Here is a 24,740-nt window from a genome sequence, read left to right as displayed (position 1 = left end):
GCCATGGATTTGTCAGCAGAAGGAATGTACAAGTTGATACAAAAAGTTGATACAGTCTCATTGTCAAATAAACTTAAAAACGGGGGGGGGGGAATGAAAAGAATGTGAAGGCACATTTTATACATCAAAACTAGCATTTTTCTAAAGTTGGAACAGATAAAAAAAGAAACTGAAATACCTTAGTTTCACCATCTTAAACAAGTGTTCCAAACAGGAAACTTGGCATGCAAGATGTATTAAATCAGATGAGAGATCATTTTTTTGAAAACGAGATAAATTTCAAATTTATCTGTGGTCCGGGCCACAGAGCCGATGGGACTACTCATTTGAGCCATCACAAGGATGAGTCAGTGGTGCACAGTAAAGCCTTCAGCAAGTAGCAGATTTTTCAAGGAATGTTCCACTAGTGAAGTCCACTCCCATCTCAGTGTGAATCATAGAATCATAGAATCATAGACTATCAAGGTTGGAAGGGACCTCAGGAGGCCATCTAGTCCAACCCCCTGCTCAAAGCAGGACCAATCCCCAATTTTTGACCCAAATGGCCACCTCAAGGATTGAACTCACAACCCTGGGTTTAGCAGGCCAATGCTCAAACAGAAATTTCAAAGTTGCCCCCATCCAAATGGGGCAGAGATAATCACAACAGATCAATGTACCTTTATCTTCTCCAATGGATTTTCAGTCCACTACGCTCCTCCTTCATGTGATGCACCCTTTGCTGTCCCAACACTATGGATGGGAGAGTCTCAAACAGTCCAGATAAACACTGAAAAGTTCAGATGTCTAAGGAAGCCTGCTCAAATGTAGCCTAACATCTGGTCATGAAAGCTGCCAGGGACAATACAAATCCAGGTTTTCTTCACAGTCTTACTGTATAATAGACAAATTATCAAGTTCTGGTCGCTTGTTATAACCATTAAATTACTGGTCATAGAATCATCCAGGTAGTCATTTTAAATGAACTGTATAGGAAAGGTTGGAATTGTTTAAACACTCATACAACTGCTTTGGACATCTCTGTCACAGGTATGTATGCCAGTTGTCTTGACATCGGCCATAAATTCCAAGTGTGTAGTTATAATACCACTTGTGTACACCAAGCTCTCTTCCTTCCAAAGAAAAACCCAAGAGAGGAAGACAACTCAGTGATGCTCCCCTTTTGTGGTATTTCCACTGAATTCTTCCTTCAGAGGGTGGGATGTGCTACAAGGAGAGGGATGTTTTTACCCTCAAGCTCATCAAATCCTTTAGTATTTATTACATATACAAGGCCATACACCTATAGCCAACTCCACTCTACCCCTCTGCCACCTGCGGCTTTCCTTTCCTCCCATCAGGCACTAAGATGGCTAGCTGGTCTGCCCTTGAAGCTGTGCACCTCTTTAGGGAAAACAAACCTATAGTTATTTACCTTTTCATAGTCTATAGAAACAATACCGAATTAATCCTCAATTCAGGTCTCTTCTTCAGAGGTTCCAGGTCATGTCCTTGGCCTACTTTTTGAAGAATCTCCTATTTCTTTCCAAGATGTATTATTTATTTATTTACTTACTTATTACCTTTAAATATTGCTTGACTGCTGCACAGAAGGGGCCAATGTTAGAAGAGAGAGTTACAAGGTAACATCAGCCTTTCCACAGATGGCCGCACCATTTCTCTCATGAACATGGGCTTTGAGGTTGTTCTCAGAAGCACATCTCAGAAGGTCTCAGTTTGGCTCCCTTGTCTTCTTCCCCTGCTCCTTTTCAGCAATCACTCTGAAGGTTTAATTGCAAAAACAGAGTCAAAGGTTTACTCCTCTCCTCTCTTCATACCCAGTGTGGCAGCAGTTTCCCCCAGCCACTTTCACTCCCTTCTTTCATAGAATCTAAGGATTGGAAGGGACCTCAGGAGGTCATCTCATCCAACCCCCTGCTCAAAGCAGGACCAATCCCCAACTAAATCATCCCAGCCAGGGCTTTGTCAAGCCTGACCTTAAAAACTTCAAAGGAAGGAGATTCCACCACCTCCCTAGGTAATGCATTCCAGTGTTTCACCACCCTCCTAGTGAAAAAGTTTTTCCTAATATCCAACCTAAACCTCCCCCACTGCAACTTGAGACCATTACTCCTCGTTCTGTCATCTGCTACCACTGAGAACAGTCTAGATCCATCCTCTTTGGAACCCCCTTTCAGGTAATTGAAAGCAGCTATCAAATCCCCCCTCATTCTTCTCTTCCGCAGACTAAACAATCCCAGTTCCCACAGCCTCTCCTCATAAGTCATGTGTTCCAGTCCCCTAATCATTTTTGTTGCCCTCCGCTGGACATTTTCCAATTTTTCCACATCCTTCTTGTAGTGTGGGGCCCAAAACTGGACTCCACATGAGGCCTCACCAATGTCGAATAGAGGGGAAAGAGCATGTCCCTCAATCTGCTGGCAATGCCCCTACTTATACAACCCAAAATGCCATTGGCCTTCTTGGCAACAAGGGCACACTGTTGACTCATATCCAGCTTCTTATCCACTGTAACCCCTAGGTCCTTTTCTGCAGAACTGCTGCCTGGCAATTCGGTCCCTAGTCTGTAGCGGTGCATGGGATTCTTCCATCCTAAGTGCAGGACTCTACACTTGTCCTTATTGAACCTCATGAGATTTCTTTTGACCCAATCCTCTAATTTGTCTCTGTATCCTATCCATACCCTCCAGCATATCTACCTCTCCTCCCAGTTTAGTGTCATCTGCAAACTTGCTGAGGGTGCAATCCACACCATCCTCCAGATCATTAATGAAGATATTGAACAAAACCAGCCCGAGGACTGACCCTTGGGGCACTCCACTTGATACCGGCTGCCAACTAGACATGGAGCCATTGATCACTACCTGTTGAGCCCGACAATCTAGCCAGCTTTCTATCCACCTTATAGTCCATTCATCCAGCCCATACTTCTTTAACTTGCTGGCAAGAATACTGTGGGAGACGTGTCAAAAGCTTTGCGAAAGTCAAGGAACAACACGTCCACTGCTTTCTCTTCATCCACAGAGCCAGTTATCTCGTCATAGAAGGCAATTAGATTAGTCAGGCATGACTTGCCCTTGGTGAATCCATGCTGACTGTTCCTGGTCACTTTCCTCTAAGTGCTTCAGAATTGATTCCTTGAGGACCTGCTCCATGATTTTTCCAGGGACTGAGGTGAGGCTGACTGGCCTGTAGTTCCCCGGATCCTCCTCCTTCCCTTTTTTAAAGGTGGGCACTACATTAGCCTTTTTCCAGTTGTCCGGGACCCTCCCCCGATCGCCATGAGTTTTCAGAGATAATGGCCAGTGGGTCTGCAATCACATCTGCCCACTCCTTTAGCACTCTCGGATGCAGCGCATCCAGCCCCATGGACTTGTGCTCGTCCAGCTTTTCTAAATAGTCCCGAATCACTTCTTTCTCCACAGAGGGCTGGTCACCTCCTCCCCATGCTGTGCTGCCCAGTGCAGTAGTCTGGGAGCTGACCTTGTTCGTGAAGACAGAGCCAAAAAAAGCACTGAGTACATTAGCTTTTCCCACATCCTCTGTCAATAGGTTGCCTCCCTCATTCAGTAAGGGGCCCACACTTTCCTTGACTTTCTTCTTGTTGCTAACATACCTGAAGAAACCCTTCTTGTTCCTCTTAACATCTCTTGCTAGCTGCAACTCCAGGTGTGATTTGGCCTTCCTGATTTCACTCCTGCATGCCCGAACAATATTGTTATTACTCTTCCCTGGTCATTTGTCCAGTCTTCCACTTCTTGTAAGCTTCTTTTTTGTGTTTAAGATCAGCAAGGATTTCACTGTTAAGCCAAGCTGATCACCTGCCTTATTTACTATTCTTTCTACAGTTCGGGATGGTTTGTCCCTGTAACCTCAATAAGGATTCTTTAAAATACAGCCAGCTCTCCTGGACTCCTTTCCCCCTCATGTTATTCTCCCAGGGGATCCTGCCCATCAGTTCCCTGAGGTTGTCAAAGTCTGCTTTTCTGAAGTCCAGGATCCGTATTCTGCTGCTCTCCTTTCTTCCCTGTGTCAGGATCCTGAACTCAACATCTCATGGTCACTGTCTCCCAGGTTCCCATCCACTTTTGCTTCCCCTACTAATTCTTCCCGGTTTGTGAGCAGCAGGTCAAGAAGAGCCCTGCCCCTAGTTGGTTCCTCCAGCACTTGCACCAGGAAATTGTCCCCTACACTTTCCAAAAACTTTCTGGATTGTCTGTGCATCGCTGTATCAACCCTTTCTCACACCTTCTTGCTCTCACAAGAATCTGCTTGCAGAGCCCCATCCCTTCCTCCCCCAAAGAAAAAGGGGTTTACTGCCATTGTTTCCTCATTCTAAAAAGCACAGGGACTGTTGCTCCTTTGCAGACCTCAGGAAGAAATTCAGTCATTACTTCTCTCTCCTCCTCGGCTCTTTGCTGAAGAAATATGTATTAGCTCAGAAGATACCTCTCTGTCCTAGTGCTTGGGAGTGGCTGGAAAAACCTTTTCAGCACAGAATTCTGCTTTCGCTGTAGAATATTTACAAAGTACTTGGCAGCGGAAAGACACCTCTACTGTCTAACTACATCTCCAGGTTTGTTCCCTGGACTAATGTCTTTTAAAATCTCAGATTCGTAGATATTTAGGCCAGAAGGGACCATTATGATCATCTAGTCTGACCTTCTGCACAATGCAGGCCACAGAATTTCACCCACCACTCCTAAAAAAGACCTCACACCTATATCTGTGCTATTGAAGTCCTCAAATTGTAGTTTGAAGACCTCAAGGAGCAGAGAATCCTCCAGCAAGTGACCCGTGCCCCATGCTACAGAGGAAGGCGAAAAACCTCCAGGGCCTTCCAATCTGCCCTGGAGGAAAATTCCTTCCCGACCCCAAATATGGCGATCAGCTAAACCCTGAGCATATGGGCAAGATTCATCAGCCAGATACTACAGAAAATTCTTTCCCGGGTAACTTGGATCTTACCCCATCTAAAAACCCATCACAGGCCATTGGGCCTATTTACCATGAATATTTAATTACCAAAACCATGTTATCCCATCATACCATCTCCTCCATAAACTTATCGAGTTTAATCTTAAAGCAAGATAGATCTTTTGCCCCCACTACTTCCCTCGGAAGGCTATTCCAAAACTTCACTCCTCTGATGGTTAGAAACCTTCGTCTAATTTCTAATCTAAATTTCCTAGTGGCCAGTTTATATCCATTTGTTCTTGTGTCCACATTGGTACTGAGTTTAAATAATTCCTCTCCCTATCTGGTATTTATCCCTCTGATATATTTATAGAGAGCAATCATATCTCCCCTCAACCTTCTTTTAGTTAGGCTAAACAAGCCAAGCTCCCTAAGTCTCCTTTCATAAGACAAGTTTTCCATTCCTCGGATCATCCTAGTAGCCCTTCTCTGTACCTGTTCCAGTTTGAATTCATCCTTCTTAAACATGGGAGACCAGAACTGCACACAGTATTCCAGGTGAGGTCTCACCAGTGCCTTATATAACGGTACTAAAACCTCCTTATCCCTACTGGAAATACCTCTCCTGATGCATCCCAAGACGACATTAGCTTTTTTCACAGCCATATCACATTGGCAGCTCATAGTCATCCTATGATCAACCAATACTCCAAGGTCCTTTTCCTCCTCCGTTACTTCTAGTTGATGTGTCCCTAGCTTACAACTAAAATTCTTGTTATTAATCCCTAAATGCATGACCTTACACTTCTCACTATTAAATTTCATCCTATTCCTATTACTCCAGTTTACAAGGTCATCCAGATCCTCCTGTAGGGTATCCCTGTCCTTCTCTAAATTAGCAATACCTCCCAGCTTTGTATCATCTGCAAACTTTATTAGCACACTCCCACTTTTTGTGCCGAGGTCAGTAGTAAAAAGATTAAATAAGATTGGTCCCAAAACTGATCCTTGAGGAACTCCACTGGTAACCTCCCTCCAACTTGACAGTTCACCTTTCAGTAGGACCCGTTGTAGTCTCCCCTTTAACCAATTCCCTATCCACCTTTCAATTTTCCTATTGATGCCCATCTTATCCAATTTAACTAATAATTCCCCATGTGGCACAGTATCAAACGCCTTACTAAAATCTAAGTAAATTAGATCCACTGCGTTTCCTTTATCTAAAAAATCTGTTACTCTCTCAAAGAAGGAGATCAGGTTGGTTTGGCACGATCTACCTTTTGTAAAACCATGTTGTATTTTGTCCCATTTACCATTGACTTCAATGTCCTTAACTACCTTCTCCTTCAAAATTTTTTCCAAGACCTTGCATACTACAGATGTCAAACTAACAGGCCTATAATTACTTGGATCACTTTTTTTCCCTTTCTTAAAAATAGGAACTATGTTAGCAATTCTCCAATCATACGGTACAACCCCTGAGTTTACAGATTCATTAAAAATTCTTGCTAATGGGCTTGCAATTTCTTGTGCCAATTCTTTTAATATTCTTGGATGAAGATTATCTGGGCCCCCCGATTTAGTCCCATTAAGCTGTTTGAGTTTCGCTTCTACCTCAGATATGGTGATGTCTACCTCCATATCCTCATTCCCATTTAACATGCTACCATTATCCCTAAGATCCTCTTTAGTCTTATTAAAGACTGAGGCAAAGTATTTGTTTAGATATTGGGCCATGCCTAGATTATCCTTGACCTCCACTCCATCCTCAGTTTTTAGCGGTCTCACTTCTTCTTTCTTTGTTTTCTTCCTATTTATATGACTATAGAACCTTTTACTATTGGTTTTAATTCCCTTTGCAAGGTCCAACTCTACTTGACTTTCAGCCTGTCTCACTTTATCCCTACATATTCTGACCTCAATAAGGTAGCTTTCCTTACTGATCCCTCCCTTCTTCCACTCCCTATATGCTTTCTGCTTTTTCTTAATTACCTCTCTAAGATGCTTGCTCATCCAGCTTGGTCTACAACTCCTGCCTATGAATTTTTTCCCCTTTCTTGGGATGCAGGCTTCCGATAGCTTCTGCAGCTTTAATTTAAAATAATCCCAGGCCTCCTCTACCTTTAAACCCATAAATTCTTCAGTCCAATCCACTTCCCTAACTAATTTCCTTAATTTTTGAAAGTCAGCCCTTTTGAAATCAAAAACCCTAGTTGCAGATTTATTTTTGTTAATCCTTCCATTCAGTTTGAACTGAATTAGCTCATGATCACTTGAGCCAAGATTATCCCCTACAACCATTTCCTCTATGAGGTCCTCATTACTCACCAAGACCAAATCTAAAATGGCATCCCCTCTAGTCGGTTCAGCAACTACTTGCTGAAGGAATCCATCAGCTATCGCATCTAGGAAAATCTGAGCCCTATTATTATTACTAGCACTCGTCCTCCAGTCTATATCTGGGAAGTTAAAGTCTCCCATCAGATGAAAGATTTAGGGACTAAAGTCCAAGCTTTTTCAACTCATACTTTTCTCTTTCTGGAGCTTATCAGCCACCTTGGGAAATTTCCACTTCAGGAGCTGTGTTGTTAGAGCAGTCCTCAGTTCAGCCAGGACAAGGCACTGGGGGCCGGGGAGATGGGGCTGACAGGGGGAATCTGCCCATAAGGCAATAGCGGTCCAGATTGGAGGGGGGGTAATTAAACATGGCTTAATTCCAAACGAAAGGTCAGTTCTTGGCCCCCAGCTCCATCCCTTTTTGCTGCTCCAGTATTGCAAGAGTGCAGACATAGAGGACCTCTAGAAGACATAAAGACAGCATAGCAAGCTCTACACCTCTATCTCTCCTCCCCACAAGCACAGGCATCATTCTTGATTGGGCCAGGGCCTGCTTGCAGGGAGCCTGGGCAGAGCATAGTGCATTTCAGTGCTCTTTGGTTAGCAAAGTAGTCCCTAGGAGACTATTCTAGCTGGCATCAGTTAGAGCTGACCTAGGTCACGCTAGGGGCTGGTATGGTAACTATTTCTTAGACATTGCTGGAATGTTGAGTATCAGGATTCCTGGGTTTTAGTCCTGACTCTGGAAGCAAAGTGTGGTTTTGTGGTTACAGTTAGGACAGCCAAGCACATAATTTGGCACCTTCATTCTGAAAGTGTGGTCAAGTGAATGAGACTTGACTGTGCAATAGCAGAGACCCAGGTACTGTTCCCAGTTCATGAAGTGACCGGATACAGCCCCTCTGTTATCTCACCTGTATAGCCAGAAAATTGCTAGTGGCCTCCCCCAAAGGTCGGTATAGGGGCCCACATTTTCAGAAGTATTTAGGCATTGATGTGCTCATCCCATGGACACTCAATGGGATGTAGACTCCTAAGTGCTTAAATCTCTTTTGAAAATGAGCCATAGGCTCTTAAGTCAGTCTACGCATTGATGCATTAAAAATCTGGGCCATAATGCCTTGGTTAATAATAAGGGTTGTGACATGCAGAGAAATATTAACAGCAATGAATGGAGAAGAGGGGACCACAGCTGATGGTCACCTAGCTTCTAGTCAGTTCAGCTTCCCCAAGGCCACAGGGCATTTTGCGGGAGAGCTTTCTCACTTTTTTCATATAGTAATCCACTCTGGGATATAGCTGATATAATCTACCACAGGTGGTGGATCCCAACATTGAGCTACTTGTCATTGAGCTACTTGGATATTAGGAAAAACTTTTTCACTAGGAGGTGGTGAAACACTGGAATGCGTTACCTAGGGAGGTGGTGAAATCTTCTTCCTTAGAGGTTTTTAAGGTCAGACTTGACAAAGCCCTGGCTGGGATGATTTAGTTGGGGATTAGGTCCTGCTTTGAGCAGGGGGTTGGACTAGATGACCTCCTGAGGTCCCTTCCAACCCTGATATTCTATGATTTTATGATTGTGGTGGTCACCACATGTCCTTATTTTTATTGGAGAGGGACCAGAGAGCCAGTGCCCCCCTGGAGGCCTGGGAATAATATTTCCTTTATGCCGTCCCTCCAATTCCTCTCATTCCTCTGCAGCTCAGTGAGATGCCTGCGTGGTTCTGGTAGCCCCGTCATAGGTTCATCCTTATTGGTGCTTCTACAACCTCCTGCCATGTCCTTGGGAACTTTCCATCCCTGTCTCATTGCAGCTGATTCATCTCTCTAAGGACAGACAGAATCTCTTACCCAGAGCCAGCTACCTTTCAACTAGAGACACATGGCTAGATTCAGTCCTGACTTTCACCAGCTTCTACTGATTTAAACCCTAACACACTGTAATCCCCTCTCTACTGCTGTGAGTCCCATTGATTGGAATGTGAGGATAATTATATACATGTGTAATAGTTTGCAGGATAGGGCCCCATCGTATCAGAAAGGTAAATCAAATAAAATTGCAGCTGCCTGTTAACTTAATGTGCTTTTTACAGTTGGATTTTGGATGATATTAGGGGAAAAGCTGTTGCAATCAACAACGTTTAATATTGAAAATTTATATTCAACCTTGTTGTATCATGGATGTGACATTGACTCGAGTGCTGCTTTGAAACAGCAGGGAAACTGCAAAGCCAGAGTTTCTGCTGAGGCATCAGTTACTGTGAGGAGAACCAGCCAAAGTTTTGCTTGTGGGCAGAAATTTCCCAGAATGCGTCCCAGGTAATTGGGCTGAACTGGTGTTTTGGCAAATCTCCCAAACACATTGGCTCCTCACTCCGGTACAGGAACAAACCTAGCCAGTGTTCTAAAACTGGGGTCAAATTCTCCAGGATGGATTTGATTCAAAAGAATCTGCTCGGTTTCGCAGATCTATTGTGGTGCCCAAAGTCAAGGGGTTAGGGTACCTGGGGGGGGAAAAGTCAGAAGCTGAGACTGACAGAAGGCATTTCAGCTTTATTAAATTGTTGGCTGCATGCCAGCCACTTAGGGACATACAGAAATCGTTGTATTTAAAATAATAATAGTACAGTTTAGCATATACCTGTTAAGAGTCACTGAGAATAATTTCAATATATATTATTTCATCATGCTGACACTGTTATTATTAGTTAATTTCTTTATTTATGTATTATTAACAGCTAGAGGCCCCAGCTGAGATCAGGATCCCATTGTGCTAGTACATAAAAATGATGAGAGAGTCTCTGCCCTGCGAGCTTAAAATCTTAATAGACGTGCCAGATGCCAGATGAAGGACTGGAGAAAGGAGATATTGTTATCTCCATATTAGAGATGGGGAAATGAGAGAAAGAGCTAGGGATCTGCTCAGTTAGACTCCCATTGACTTCAGTGGGCTTTGAGTCAGACCTTTACTGCAGAGGCAGAGTTGAAATAAATCCTGTTTACTCCCAAAGTAATGCACTCTTCTCCAGGGAGAGTGAATTTTTTTGGCTAGGTGTACGCTCCTTAAGTATGCAATGGCATCTGCAGGAATGAGGAGTTGTCAAGGTTCCTTCCCCACTCTGAACTCTAGGGTACAGATGTGGGGACCTGCATGAAAGACCCCCTAAGCTTATTCTTACCAGCTTAGGTTAAAAACTTCCTCAAGGTACAAACTTTGCCTTGTCCTTGAACCCTGTGCTACCACCACCAAGCGTGTTAAACAAAGAACAGGGAAAGAGCCCACTTGGAGACGTCTTTCCCCCAAATATCCCCCCAAGCCCTACACCCCCTTTCCTGGGGAAGGCTTGATAAAAATCCTCACCAATTTGCATAGGTGAACACAGACCCAAATCTTAAGAACAATGAACAAGCAATCAGGTTCTTAAAAGAAGAATTTTAATTAAAGAAAAAGTAAAAGAATCACCTCTGTAAAATCAGGATGGTAAATACTTTACAGGGTAATCAGATTCAAAACATAGAGAATCCCTCTAGGCAAAACCTTAAGTAACAAAAAAACACAAAAACAGGAATATACATTCCATTCAGCACAGCTATTTTACCAGCCATTAAACGAAAGGAAATCTAACGCATTTCTAGCTAGATTACTTACTAACTTAAGGAGTTATGAAGAGCATTCCTGATCTGTTCTCGGCAAAAGCATCACACAGACAGACAGACCCTTTGTTCCCACCCCCCCCCTCCAGCTTTGAAAGTATCTTGTCTCCTCATTGGTCATTTTGGTCAGCTGCCAGTGAGGTTCTTAGCTTCTTAACCCTTTACCGGTGAAAGGGTTTTGCCTCTGGCCAGGAGAGATTTTATAGTTCTGTATACAGAAAGGTGGTTACCCTTCCCTTTATATTTATGACAGGAGTGTATTAAAAAATGGGCTGGAACTGAAAGGCGCTTGTTAGCAAATTTTAAAATCAAGTGTATCTTAATTTGTGCATGTTCCCCCCATGGAAGAGTGTCTTATTCAGTAGGCGAGACTGTAGCTCTGACTGTAGTGATGAGCAGCCAGTTTTCAACATAATCAGAATTTACTGTGAGTCTTCCTACATTTTGTGTCACACCAGCATCATTACAGAACTTCACCATGCCAAATAAAATGTTTTTAAAACAATCTTTGAGGATTGAGTGACTTATTAGATATGAAATTTGCAGTGTTCTAGCCATGTTGGCTTCCAGGATATGAGAGAGACAAAGTGAGGGAGGGTAATATCTTTTACTGGACCAACTTCTGTTGGTGGAAGGGACAAGCTTTTGAGCCACACAGAGCTGTGCTTCAGATCTGGAGAGCATTTGGGTTACCTAATTCTTAGATAAGGAATAACATTTTACTTCTCTTTTGGGGACTAGAGAAGGAATTTAAGGCAGAAATGGAAGCTATTACGGTTCAATGATTATATTCTTTATCAGAAATTAAAAATCACCCATAATTAAGATCAGTGAGACTGGGACCCTGTATTCCAAAACTCAAGACCAATGACACCAAAGATGCTGATATATCTGTCAATGTGAAGGGGATTGTCCCTCTTTATTAGGATTGAGCTAATCAGCAATGATATTTTTAGCTATGTAACTGCTGGGCCACCTAGCCCATAGATTGTCTGTGTGCTTCCTCTTTAAATCTCTAAGGACTCTGCTCTCTGCAGAGACAAGCAGGTCAGTCTGTGTTCAGCACTCTGCAGACTGCCAGAGGGGACGCACAAGGCTAGATCCACAAAGGGATTAGGCACCTAATTGCTACTTTAGGTGCCTAAATCCAAATTTAAATTCTCAAAGCCCCTGCTCATATGCCACCTAACATCCTTAGGCACCTAAGTTTCCACTGGTAAAGTCCCCTATGCGTGTCTAAATTTCTGCCAGTGGGAATGCACATAGCTGCCTAAGGCCTGATCGCGCTGAGCTGCCCAGCACCTAAGTCATGGTGGGCTTCACAAAGTAGGCGTTCCCCAGCCTGTGTCATATGTGGGACCTCATCTGGTAGGCTGCCTCTGAGAATGCCTACTAGATAGATTGGGCCCCACACAAAATATAATTACTGGAGGTTTGGGTGCCCCCTTCCCTTTTATATCCTATAATCCAGTGGGGGCTAGAGTGTAGCGCATTCAGCCAGGGTGTTGGAGACTTGGTTCCGGTCCCCACTCTGCCTGATTGGGGGCAGGAGCTCAAACCCCGGTCTCGCACCTCCCAGGCGCAGGGCCAATCAGAGGGGGGCCAGGAGGGCCATTTGGCCTGGGCCTAAAGCTCAAAGGGGGGCCTCAAATTTAGACACTTGTTAATTTTTGGGCATTTGATAAGTTTCACAACTTGTTTTTAGGCACATCCCTATCGGACCAAAATGCGACACACTCTGTCAGCTTAGAGCTGCAAATTTAAGCAAATAAGAGATGTGATTTGGTAAAAGACATATTTTTTTGTTAACTGATCTAGATTTTGTCACATTAAAGAGTTAAAAATGTTCATAAATATTAATAAAAATATATCTGTTCTGATGGCACAATTAGACCGTGATGAACGTGTCCTCTCAGATCAGCTGATTATATAAACAAACCACTACTAGTGGCTGGTGCTGGATCAAGCGCATGTTGAAAGGTAGAAAATTGTTACATTTTAGTGTATTTAGAGTTTTACATTTAGTTGACTAAGGAATGATTTATGTGTGAAAATTCCTCATTGTTAGCTTCATATGGTAGCTAAAAGAGGTGACTGATTGGTTGGTTGAGCCCTAGCTTGGTAGCTTGGCTATCATCATAGGCTTTCATAGTCTATAGGCCCAGGTTCAAGGTGAAATTTTGTGAGGACAATCTTGTATAATGAGTTTCGTGAGGACACATGTTTGAAATTTTTGGACATTATCCCTCTGTCTTTATCCGTGTCTGTGTTTACTAAATATATGTCATCCCTTTGTCTTCAGCTTAGCCGGTTATATTATACTTTGCGTGCTTGAGTTTTGATTCACAGCAAAATATTTCAAGTGTGGATAGGCTACATATTGACCAGATAGATCACTATGAAGAGGAGATTTGAAAGTGGTGCAAGCAAGAGATGGTGAAAACAACTGAGTGAAAACAACTGAGTGAAGCAGCAGCTAAGAGCTCAAAGCCAATAACTTCATTTCTCAAACCACTGGAGAAAACACTCTACCCAACAAACAATGCTACAGATAATGAAAACTCCGCAACTGCAACAGGTGATATTTTAATGTCAGTACCTGAACATGAGGACAGTAGCCAAGAAGGAGATGTGCCAACAGTAACAGATGCAGCCGAAGATCCTGTGTATGATCAAGAAACTCAACAGCAACAGGAAGATGTAGATCTTACTCAGCAAGAGCAATTCATGAATACTACGGGTTTGACTGTGACTGACGTTGGAATTATTGACAAGAGCAATGCTGCCCAAATGCAATCTTTTCTTCAAATTAGTTGTTTTGAAATTCCAAGTAACATTCCATGAGATGCTGATAATCATGTTTTCCCTACTCGTCTGCTGACTAAAACTCTTCCAAATGGTAAGACCTGCACAAGAGACTGGTTATGCTGGAGTACAGAAGAACAATCTCCGTACTGTGCACCCTGCTTCATTTTGAACAAAAGTGCTGCAAATGCATCAGTTCTTTCTGATCAATCAGGATGGAGCATCAACAGAGGCTGGAGGAAGTTGAAAGACAAAATATCATCATATGAGAGTTCAACATCACACAAAGAAAACTATGTTGCATGGAAATCAGCCTGTAGGGCAGCATCAGCTGAAAGTTCAGTTGAGAATTTACTCTAGACTGAACTCTCTACAGAAACTAATAACTGGAAGAAACTTCTTGAGCACATCCTGAATGTCATCCTTTTTCTTTCTAAGCAGGGATTGGCTTTCTTTGGTTCCAGTCAACTTATTGGTGATCATGCAAATGGAAACTTTCTAGGCATAGTTGAGCTCCTCAGCAAATATGACCCACTTTTATCAGAGCATGTTAAACGTGTTCGAGAATCTCAGGAGAGTCAAAAGCACATGCAAGTCCATTATCTCTCCACACGCATACAAAACGAGTTTATTGAGCTATGTGGGTCATTCGTACAAACAACAATTCTTGATGAGATTTGAAATGCCAAGTATTTTTCAATCATTGTTGATGCCAGTCCAGATTGTTCTCACAAGGAACAGACTGCTCTGGTTATTCGATATGTTAAGATTGTAGACAGCTCAAGATTTTCAATTGAAGAAAGGTTTATTTTGTTTGATAATTTCATGAGAAAAACTGGAAAAGAAATTTCTGCTCGAGTATTAGCAATTCTAGAAGATTTTAGGTTAGATTTTCAAGTCTGCATTGGTCAAGCCTATGACAATGGATCTCATATGGCTGGGAAGTACAAAGGTGTACGAGCAGTTCTGCTTGAGCATAATTCAAACTGTATTTTCTCCAGCTGTGGAAACCACACACTAAACCTCGTAGGTGTTGACCATGCTGAATCATGCAAGGAGGCAATTACATACTTTGGAACTGTTCAGCAAATGTACAATCTCTTCAGTAGCAGTCCACAAAGGTGGGAAATTCTGAAGGAATATCTTCCTGTCTCACTGCATGGGATGTCCAAAACTAGATGCTTTGCACGGATTGATGGTGTTCAACCAGTTGCACAGCATTTGAATTTACTGAGAAGGGCTTTAAATGAGCTTGTATCTCTCATCTCACTGCACAGGCTCAAACTAACTTCAGTCTATTCAGAAGCACCTGTCCAAATTTGAATTCATTCTGATGTCATCTTTGTGGATGAAGCTACTTACAATGATCCACCAAACTAATCTGGTAGTTGAAGCACGCAATGCTACCCTTGATGTTGAGAGGGATAACACTGAAAGTCTTATCAAGACATTCAAAAGATTCATGAACAATGGGATGTGATCCTGACTGAGCCCAAATTAGTAGCACAGAATATTGACTTTTCATCTGAGTTCTCCAGCAATCGCAACTTACCTACTGAATCCAATGCCAAGCAGCATTATAGAGTCAATGTCTTCCCTGTCATCATTGACTCTATTCAGTCAGGTCTTACACGTCGATTTGAGTCACTGTGACTAATTTGTACCCTTTTTGGGTTTCTTTGGCAATTCAACAGACTGAGTAATGATGATCTACTTTCTGCAGTTGAACAATTTCAGCAACAGTACAACAAAGAAATCTCAAAAGATCTCAGTGTTGAGGTCATCTTTCTCAAACGAATATATTTCATGAACTTCAAATTGGATTACAAACCAAAGGAATTGCTTCAAGAAATACTCGAACTTGGACTCTCTGGGGTGTTTCCTAATATCACAATTGCATTGCGTATTTTTGTCAGTTTGCCTGCATCAGTGGCTTCAGGTGAATGCACCTTCAACGTGTTGAAGCAGGTAAAGAACTATCACCATTCAACTATGGGACAAGAGCATTTGAATGGGCTGGCCATGCTTAATATCAACTGTGACATTGCACGAAAGCTAGATTTTTCCTCAATAATTAGTGCATTTGCACAGAAAACAGCTAGATAAGCATTTGTTAAATAAAAAAAATTCAAATTATGTCTCACTCTTTTTTTGGTGTCTTATTTTGTTCTCATGTGTCGTCATTTTTTATTTTTATTATGGCTAGGGGCCTCAAAAGCTGGAAGTGGCTTAGGCCTCTCTGGACCCCTGAGAGGGCCTGCCCAGGTGAGTGCTCTAACCACTGGATATAGGGTATTTGGGTGGTAATCTCACCTCTTAAGCTGTTCCACTTTTTTATAAAATACTTAATGCTAAATACTAAAATAAAATACTAAAATACTAAAATAAAATGGGGACATCTGACCTCCGTCTGATTGCACTGGACCTAACTGATGTCTAATGCTGGCAGCTACCTCGTGTAAATTGAAATATTCTCCTTAAAGGTTGTCAGTAGAAATGGCAATGAAATCCTGCCCACTTGGCCTATGATCTGGCTACTTGAACCAGCTTTTAGCAGCTTAGACAGACTGATCATAGAAAATCAGTTCACACAATTTATGTACGGTGGGGACAAGAAAGACCAGAGAACTTTGATTTGAACAAGGATCTTTATGAAATAGCATCACAGAATTTAAAACAGAAAATACTTTAGATCATCCCTGCCATTGCAAAATTACTGCACAAACAAGATAGGTGTCATTTAGGAGGTAATGTCCTGAAATGCCCTCATATGGAACAGATTGAAAAGACACAAATCTGCACAAAAGAGTATTTTAGAATTTGAACTCCAAGGGGCACTTCCTTCCCCATGTGATTGTCAGATGTTGTACTGGCAGCATCAGACGGGTAGTAAAGAGAGAACTCCTATCAAAAGTAGGATAGTTAAAAAAGAAAGAATGTCTTTTAATGTTTTTAAGGCATGTAAATTAGGATTAAGCTACCCTGGGACAGAATCTTCTTGCAAGGTTTCCTTTCTGTGCTGTTTGGTATGGTATGACTTTTACAAAGAACAATACAAACCTTAAGTACAGTTCTGCTCTAAACAGTGACTGTAAAAATGCCATTGTGGGACACAATGTTTATTTTGTCCGTCATTCCAGATCAAATGTGTTCAGTATGGACTGTGATTCAATGCCCATTGCAGTCAGTGGAAGTCTTCCCATTGTCTGCAAAACAAGTTTTACCCCAATCCCTATTTTGCTAACTTTCAGCTTTGCCCATATAACCTGGGCTCTGAATCAAGCTGAGTTCTTTCTTTCTCACGCATCACCACCAGTATTAAAGATTCTGCAGGCTAACTTATGCCCTTCTGTCAACTGTTCAGCCCCATTCAGTCTTCACAGGTGGAAGAGATAGGAACTTTATAAACTGTTCTGTTGCTGGTGCACAAGAAGACAATTCAGGTCTGGTAGCTGTGTTGGTTGTGCAGAGCTTGCAGGAGACAAAAGTCGTAAAAAATGACATTTGGTCATTAAAATGAAGAGCTCTGACTCACGGGGAATGGGCCTGTTGAGTGAGAAGGTGCCATGTTTACATTCACTCTTCAGCCCAGAACCGGATTTTAATATATTAATGCAATATTACGTTTGTACTGTTCTTTTTGGTTTATAAATCTGTACACCTTAGAAATGGCCGAAGTGAAGCCAGGAGAAGTGGCCAAGACAGAGAAACCTTGCAGACAAAAAGTGCTGGAGGTGCCCAAAAGAGCCGTCCCCTTTGCGTGTCAGTTTGCCTTCTTACTCTTTTGTGATTGAAAAGCAGGCTCCCTTCCCCTTTCTCTTCCCCAGCTGTGTCTCTCTGGCTAAATTTCAGTATTTGTTTTAGTTAAGAACCTTGCTTTATGGCAGTGGGAGTCTTTCCACGGATTCTGGATCTGGCTCTCAAGACACCTAGGGCAAATTTAATACCACAATGCCTAAACAAAACAATTTGTGGAGTGCAAGGTTTGAGGGAGGGGGCTTCTGGTGATCCTTGAAGAGCAGCTGTTCCATTTGGGTAAAATTCACCCCTACACTAGGCATCATAAAGCCAATACATCACTTAAATCCCATTTGGGTCCCATATTGAATGGATAATAGGCTTGTGCTGACCCAGGGCACAGGAGTGAATCCAACCTTTCCTCATTAGTCCAGGAAACAGGGTGTTGGTCGCTCCACCCACTGTGAGCTATACTGGTTGTTGGTATGCCAAAAGCTATAATTCGTGAATCCCCAGAGGCCCCAAGCAAAACTGGAATCACATGTGCTCAGCACTGTATATATACAGAGTAAGAGACAGTCCCTGCCCTGAAGAGCTTACAATATAATTAGCTAAAAACAAGGAGTCCGGTGGCACCTTAAATTTGTGATTTATTTGTGCATAAGCTTTCGTGGGTAACACTGGATTTGTTACCCACGAAAGCTTATGCACAAATAAATCTGTTAGTCTTTAAGGTGCCACCGGACTCCTTGTTGTTTTTGTGGATACAAACTAACACGGCTGCCCCCTGATACTTGACACCATGCAAGGCACTATAATTAGATAAGACAGACAACGAGCAGGAAGAGAAACAGAGGCAGGTGAAGGTAATCACACCAGATTAGCGGCCATGGGTGGACTAAAACGCACATCCTCTAATTAGTAGGAGAGGGCACTAACCACTAGGCCACACATCCTTATTGTCAATAAAACAGAGAACTTGTGGTACATGACTTCCTGTTCACTAGCTCTCTCCTTTTTAATTATAAGGATATGTTGATTGGAAAATGAGAGTGAAAGGGGGAAAGGGGCTGTTTAATTGCCCTCGTAGAAGAGTGATACAAGAGAAACAGAAGAGGCCTGTCATGGCTGTCTGTTGGCAGCCAAGTTTTCCAACAGCATGAATGGCACTTTATCAGGTGTAGGAAGGGAATTTCTGTATTATCTATTTGTATTGTAGCTTTCCTATACTGTGTAATTAGGGCATTGTAAATAATAAATGCTGTAATTATCATTCTCTTTTGACCCTTATTTAAGGAAGCATTTTCTCAAGCAGTTTCTCAAAGGCATGTTGCCCGAGAGAGAAGCAGTCCATTGTGGACCGAACTATTCTCACCACATTAGCTGGCCCTACTTAGATTACCAAAAGGCTGGATATAGTTTTGAACAAATGAAATAATTCAGTGCAGACATACACACATGCACCCTCACAAGCCTTTCTCTTTGCTCCGCATACTCAGACTCCAGCATCTCTGGGAAGGGTCCATAAGCTGTGTACCAATATTAGCATGCAGCCACACAAGGTGCTTCATTTCACAGTTCCCATGCCAAGTAATGCCACAGGTTAAACAGAGTAAATATATGAGGACACATGACAAAATTGCACCAAGTTATCATTTCTTGACACACACACACAAAAGATGCTTTAAAACCCCTCAAGTGCTCTTTGGAGAACCTTCTTGGTTCACATTTTAATGAAACTACTTTTAGTCTAGATTAAAAATTGTGCAGCTCTGTCTAACCCTGAGGCTGTCATCAGTTTAAAAGAGAACTGGATAAATTCATGGAGGTTAAGTCCATTAATGGCTATTAGCCAGGATGGGCAAGGCATGGTGTCCCTAGCCTCTGTTTGTCAGAGGGTGGAGATGGATGGCAGGAGAGAGATCACTAGATCATTACCTGTTAGGTTCACTCCCTCTGGGGCACCTGGCATTGGCCACTGTCAATGGACAGGATACTGGGCTGGATGGACCTTTGGTCTGACCCAGTATGGCCATTCTTTTATGTTCTTATCATTGCTCATAGACATCCTTTACCCCCACTCACTTGGATGGCAAAAGAGAGGGATGACAGCAGCCCTTAACTATATGTCAATCCTTCAAATTAAGCACCAGTATAGACCCCGAGTCTCTTATAACAGAGGCAGTGTTAATTCTAAACAGAGGATTGTAGGGGAAGTGTAGCTGCATGGTTTTGTGCTGTATTTACAACTGCTATATACTTCGGTAGCCATTTAAAAATAAGTATCCAGGTCATTACAATAGATGGATAATTTTGCCAGCTCGGTTAGAACTTGTGTGCTGCCCAATCAGACCTACGCCACAGTGTCCGCAGCTGGGGAACCACTAATTCCCTACTCTTAGTGGGACACCTAACCTGCATCCTGATGCCTTGGTTCCTAACTATGTAATTCATTATTAGAGAATATATAGCTTGGAAACAATACAATACCTCCAATACAACTGTGTGTTTTAAATCTCCCGCACAGGGGGTTAATCAGCACACATGGAGGCTGCAGGCAGGTCCAGGCTACGAGACATTATCTGTACAGTAGAAGTATTTTGCTTTTCAGTGTTCAGCATTGTTTTCCATCTGAGTTCAGAGTTCAGGGTTGTTAGTTTAGAAAGTTGATCCCAGGAGGCTCCAGTTTAAAGATGTTCATGTTCTTGCTGTGCATTCACAGCAGGAGTGCTTTGATCTTATTCTGGGCCACTGACTGTTATGTCATCTGTGTCGAGTCCGTTTGTATGGAAGTGTTCAGTCACCACCTACGTGAGCTTTTTTGCTGATGGTGTTCTTTGTATTTCTTCATTATTTTCCTTTCTTCATTAAACGTTTTAGTTCAGGTTGATGTTCCCCTCCCCCTATGTAAAACTCAGACCCTTTGAGCACTGAGTGTTGTTCATTTAGGTTTTTTTTCCCCGAGTGGGGTTTTATAATTATTTCATTGCTTTATTTTCATTTAGAAGCAAAGCAAATTAGTTTAAATTAGCAGATATGGCTGAATAAAGGGAGGATAAATATCAATGGCAAAAATTAAAACAGCCTGGTGATTAGCCTGAAAATTAAAGTAAATGTAATTTGGTGGTGTATTGTAAGTTGTATTGGTACTAAGTACTGAGAAAAACTTGATCTTTTCCCACCCTTTATGTGTATAGTTTTGTGTCCATTATATGTCTAAGAAAGTCACTAATTGACAGCTACAGTGTTAGCAACTGATCCTGCAACCCACACTCACATGAGTATTCTTCATTCCCAGGGACAGTCACAAATCAGTGATTTGTCACGAATCAGTGATCAGTCTAGACGTGATAAATCGACCCCCGAGCGCTCTCCCGTCGACTCCTGTACCCCACCGCCGCGAGAGGCACAGGCGGAGTCGACGGGGGAGCAGCAGCCGTCAACTCACCGTAGCAAAGACACCGCAGTGAGTAGGTCTAAGTGCGTCGACTTCAGCTACGTTATTCAAATCGCTGACGTTGCGTAACTTCGATGGATACTCCCCCCTCCCCCCCCAGGGTAGACAAGGGCTCAGACTCTTTGAACACCCGAGGATTATTCGCAGGAGAAAAGAGCTGCAGATATTTTGTATGTACTACTTCAATTTCATCATTTTCTTCAAAGCTGCAATTAGGCAATGTAAATCTCACTGTACATATAAATGTATGTAGCATAGTATTCATAGAGGAGAGAGAGACAAAGGGGTGTATAGGTATATGCACACACTCTCGCTCTCTCTCACGCACACACACACACACTAACGGTTTTAGTTTATTGCAGTATTTGCACTGAAGTTTACTTTCCTGTTAACAGCTTTGAAATAAATGATAATGTTGAAGTACGACAGGGAACACTTTTTTTGCGGGAATAACCATTGCTCATGCAAATAGACCCATTCACTTTAATATAAATAAGAGTACGTGGAACATTTAAAACTACAGCACCTTCCAGGCTTCAGTGGAGTCATTTCCACTTACACTGTCTGGGGATCTGACACTATATCTATGTCTGTGTCCATGTATTCAGGCTGCGAATCTGGTCCATAACGTATAGGCTAAGGTCACTCTGAGGGAACAGTGCCACTGTATCACTATAGGTGGTAGAGGCATGAAGTGAAACCCTATTCCCATTTAAGGCGATGGGAGTTTTGCCATTAACTTTAATGGAGCCAGGATTTCACCCATGATCTCTGATGTAGACATTTGACAGTAACCTTACGTGGTGCTATGACAACATGCGTGTTATTTTTAATACAAACAAACAAAATCTTTCCAAAATGGAGACCTTTAAATATACTGCTTAGGCCAGAAGATAGCATTAAAATATTATCCTGGTGTACTTGGGAAAATTCTAATAATACATCATTGAAATCTCTGGGGAAATGTTTCATGTGCACAAATCTCTATTTAGGTCATTTCCACAGAATGTACAGTAATCAGATGTATAGTGGAGGGTTTATTATTTTTGCAGAATGTGCATGCATTCAGAATTTGCCATACTCAGAATGAGAGACAAGATGTTCAGCTGTATGTTTAGCTTTTGCAAAAGGCTTCTCTGTCTGCCCAGGCATGGGCACTGTATAGCACAGACAGGAAGTATGCCAGACTGACTCTGCAGGAGGCTGCATAGAACACGTGCAGAAAGGAACAAGAAACTGCTTAATGATTAATCACTGTCAACCTTTGTTCTTGTTAAAGACTTGATTGTTGGACAAGGCTAGTAATGAGGCACTGTTTCTGTGTCTGTTGCTATGAGATTGTGTGAGTGCTGAATCTGCTCTTCAGCCCATGCAAAAAATGCAATTCTGTGTTTGCCCAGGTTTTAATGAGCTAGAGTGAAAGCACTTTTATAGCAGCGCCTGCTAGTGGATATACCGTCTTTCGGTATTTCACACATAAACCCCCATGTTCCTAGGTTGATAGCAAAAATAAATTAAAAAAAACAACACTCCAAGCCGAAACTTGGCACACAAGGGCTCAGGAATGAGTAGCTTGTTTGTTAAATTAAAAAACAAAGTGCTTAAAAGTGTTTATAGTAAAAACTGCACAAACAACTTCGTTGATTTTTTTTCCTCATTTTTATATGAAAGTGGTCGTTTAAGAAAGGCATTTGCTGATTGGATATGATTCTGTACATTGGCCAAGTTAGTACATGTAAAGTAACTAGTATTATTATTTTATTATTTTGCTATTGCTTCTTTAAATTTCCAAGAGAACAGAAAATGATACTGGAGAAATGCCAGAATAAAATGATTGTGCAATTAAGAAGGGGGCGAGGGGATGGGAATTTTTCTTGATAGCAAACTTTGTAATTTTTCACTCATTGTCACTCAGTGGTGTCCCAGACGTAGACCCATATCTTCAGCTGTTATAGGAAAGACTAGCCCATAGAGAGGAAGGATGGTCCAGTCAGTAGGGTTCTCGCTTTGGATGCTGCAGAACTAGGGTCAATTCTCTGCTCTACCACAGACTTCCTCTGACTTTTTGCAAGTCGGATTGATTTCATTAGGAGTTAGGGATGCTTTTGAACATCCCACTAGGTGCCTATCTGCATATGTAGGAGTCTGAATATCTTTAAAACTCCAGTCCTTAGTCTCTTTGTGCCTCGGTGCCTCATCTGTACAATGGGGATAATAGTAATGCCCTATCTCACAATGGTGTTGTGAAGGTAATACATTACTGACTGTGAAGAACTCAGATTCTACAGTAACGGGGCCACATAAGCACCTTAAATAGATATAAATTGGTGGTCCTGCCTTTGGTCAGGACCTGGGTGGGGCTACTTCTCAGCCTAGGACACTGTAAGGCATTGATGCCCTGTAGTGTTTTAAATATATAGTGAAGCTGGACCACTCAGATTATTCTCTGATCCTGCTGCTTCCAGGTGGATTGATAGGCCCATCTGCCTACATAAATCCTTTCCTGAATTACAGATGAGTTGGAGACAGAGGGGCCCCTGTATGGAATATCTAGGAGCCAATCATTATTCCACAAATATATTATTATTTTCAAATGGTTTTAGTGACATTCTTTTCAAATTTTGCACTCTTTGGATTAATTCATGTGTATTTGCACTTTGAGCTGTGTACCTCGGCTGTGGTTTGTCAGAGAAGTCACACATAGTTTATTTCCTTTCTCTTATTGGAGGAGAGCACAAGCATGTCTGGCAGCCAATTCTTGCTTGTGCAGTTGTAAAATCTGGTTGCCACAAATCCTGATGCATATGCCTTTGAAACATTTTTGCCAGTCAAGGTCAACAGCTCAAGATGTTCATGAAAGGCAAACACAGAAGTGGGGTCATGTGGTCAAGGGAAAGTTTTTGTGAACACTTAAAAAAATTATTCAAGGAAAATATTTTGCATTGTTCACCTGGAATTTTTGATTTCAAGATGTTTGACACTGAAAGCGATCATGTGCTCTTCCAATCCTCAGTTCTTTCAAATGCTGGGACAGTGTTTGGCCCCAGTCTTGCGCTTATAGATGTGTTTAACTTTATCCATGTGAGTAGTCACATTAGAGCCTATTAGGATACTGACAGACATATAAACTTGTTTGTGTTGGAAGGATCTGGGCCTTTAAAAGCATCTGAACAGATTATGATCTGATATACTTTAAGGTAGCTCTGTACATGAAAACAATATCCTTAGTCTCAAAACAATGGGCATGATTTGCCACTGCCTCACACCTTGTGTCATCTTGTACACATGTGCAAAGTGAGAGTAAAAAGAGTGTAAGATGCTACCAAACAGAATGGTAGAGTTTTACACCTACTTTGACTAAAGAAGGTACGAGGCAGTAGAGAATTAGGCCCACTTTGCTTTGTAAATCCTGTCTACATAGTATTATTTTTATCCAGCTCTGATACGTGTTGGTCAAATTTCCAGCTGGTATAATTTGGCATAGGTTCATTGACTTCAATGGAGCTATGTTGATTTATACCTGTAAAGGATCTGGCCCTATACATTCTGCTATTATTTAAATTAATAGAATATTTAACTTATTCCTAGTAATAATTAATAATAGTTCTACTTCACAGGGTATGTCTACACTGCAATTAAAACATGTGGCTGGCTCGTGCCAGCTGACTTGGGCTCGCTGGGTTTGGACTAAGGAGCTGTTAAATTGCAGTGTTGACATTCGGGTTCAGGCTGGAGTCTGAGCTGTAGGACCTTGTGAGGTGGGAGGATCCCAGAGGTCTACACCACACTTAAACAACCCCTTAGCCCTAGTCCTGCGAGCCCAAGTCAG

At 42.1% G+C, this 24,740-nt stretch overlaps 1 protein-coding gene and 1 long non-coding RNA gene across 3 annotated transcripts in view; one reads left to right on the top strand and one right to left on the bottom strand.

The window, feature by feature from the left end:
- LOC311524166 overlaps positions 1–10,958 on the bottom strand; it is a 32,959-nt gene extending 22,001 nt beyond the window's left edge. Inside the window, exons 1-2 of the long non-coding RNA XR_014712493.1 lie at positions 10,907–10,958; positions 1,563–1,760 (exon numbers count right to left, since the gene is read on the bottom strand). This is a non-coding gene — a long non-coding RNA (uncharacterized lncRNA). The remainder of the gene's footprint in view (positions 1–1,562; positions 1,761–10,906) is intronic.
- MAML2 (mastermind like transcriptional coactivator 2) overlaps positions 1–24,740 on the top strand; it is a 298,978-nt gene that overhangs the window by 238,811 nt on the left and 35,427 nt on the right. The window lies entirely within an intron of this gene.

Source organism: Lepidochelys olivacea (assembly GCF_965140295.1).
Source record: "Lepidochelys olivacea isolate rLepOli2 genome assembly, chromosome: 1".
Lineage (NCBI taxonomy): Eukaryota > Metazoa > Chordata > Testudines > Cheloniidae > Lepidochelys > Lepidochelys olivacea.
Note: the sequence above shows the minus strand (reverse complement) of the source record. Positions and strands in the feature narration are given on the sequence as shown.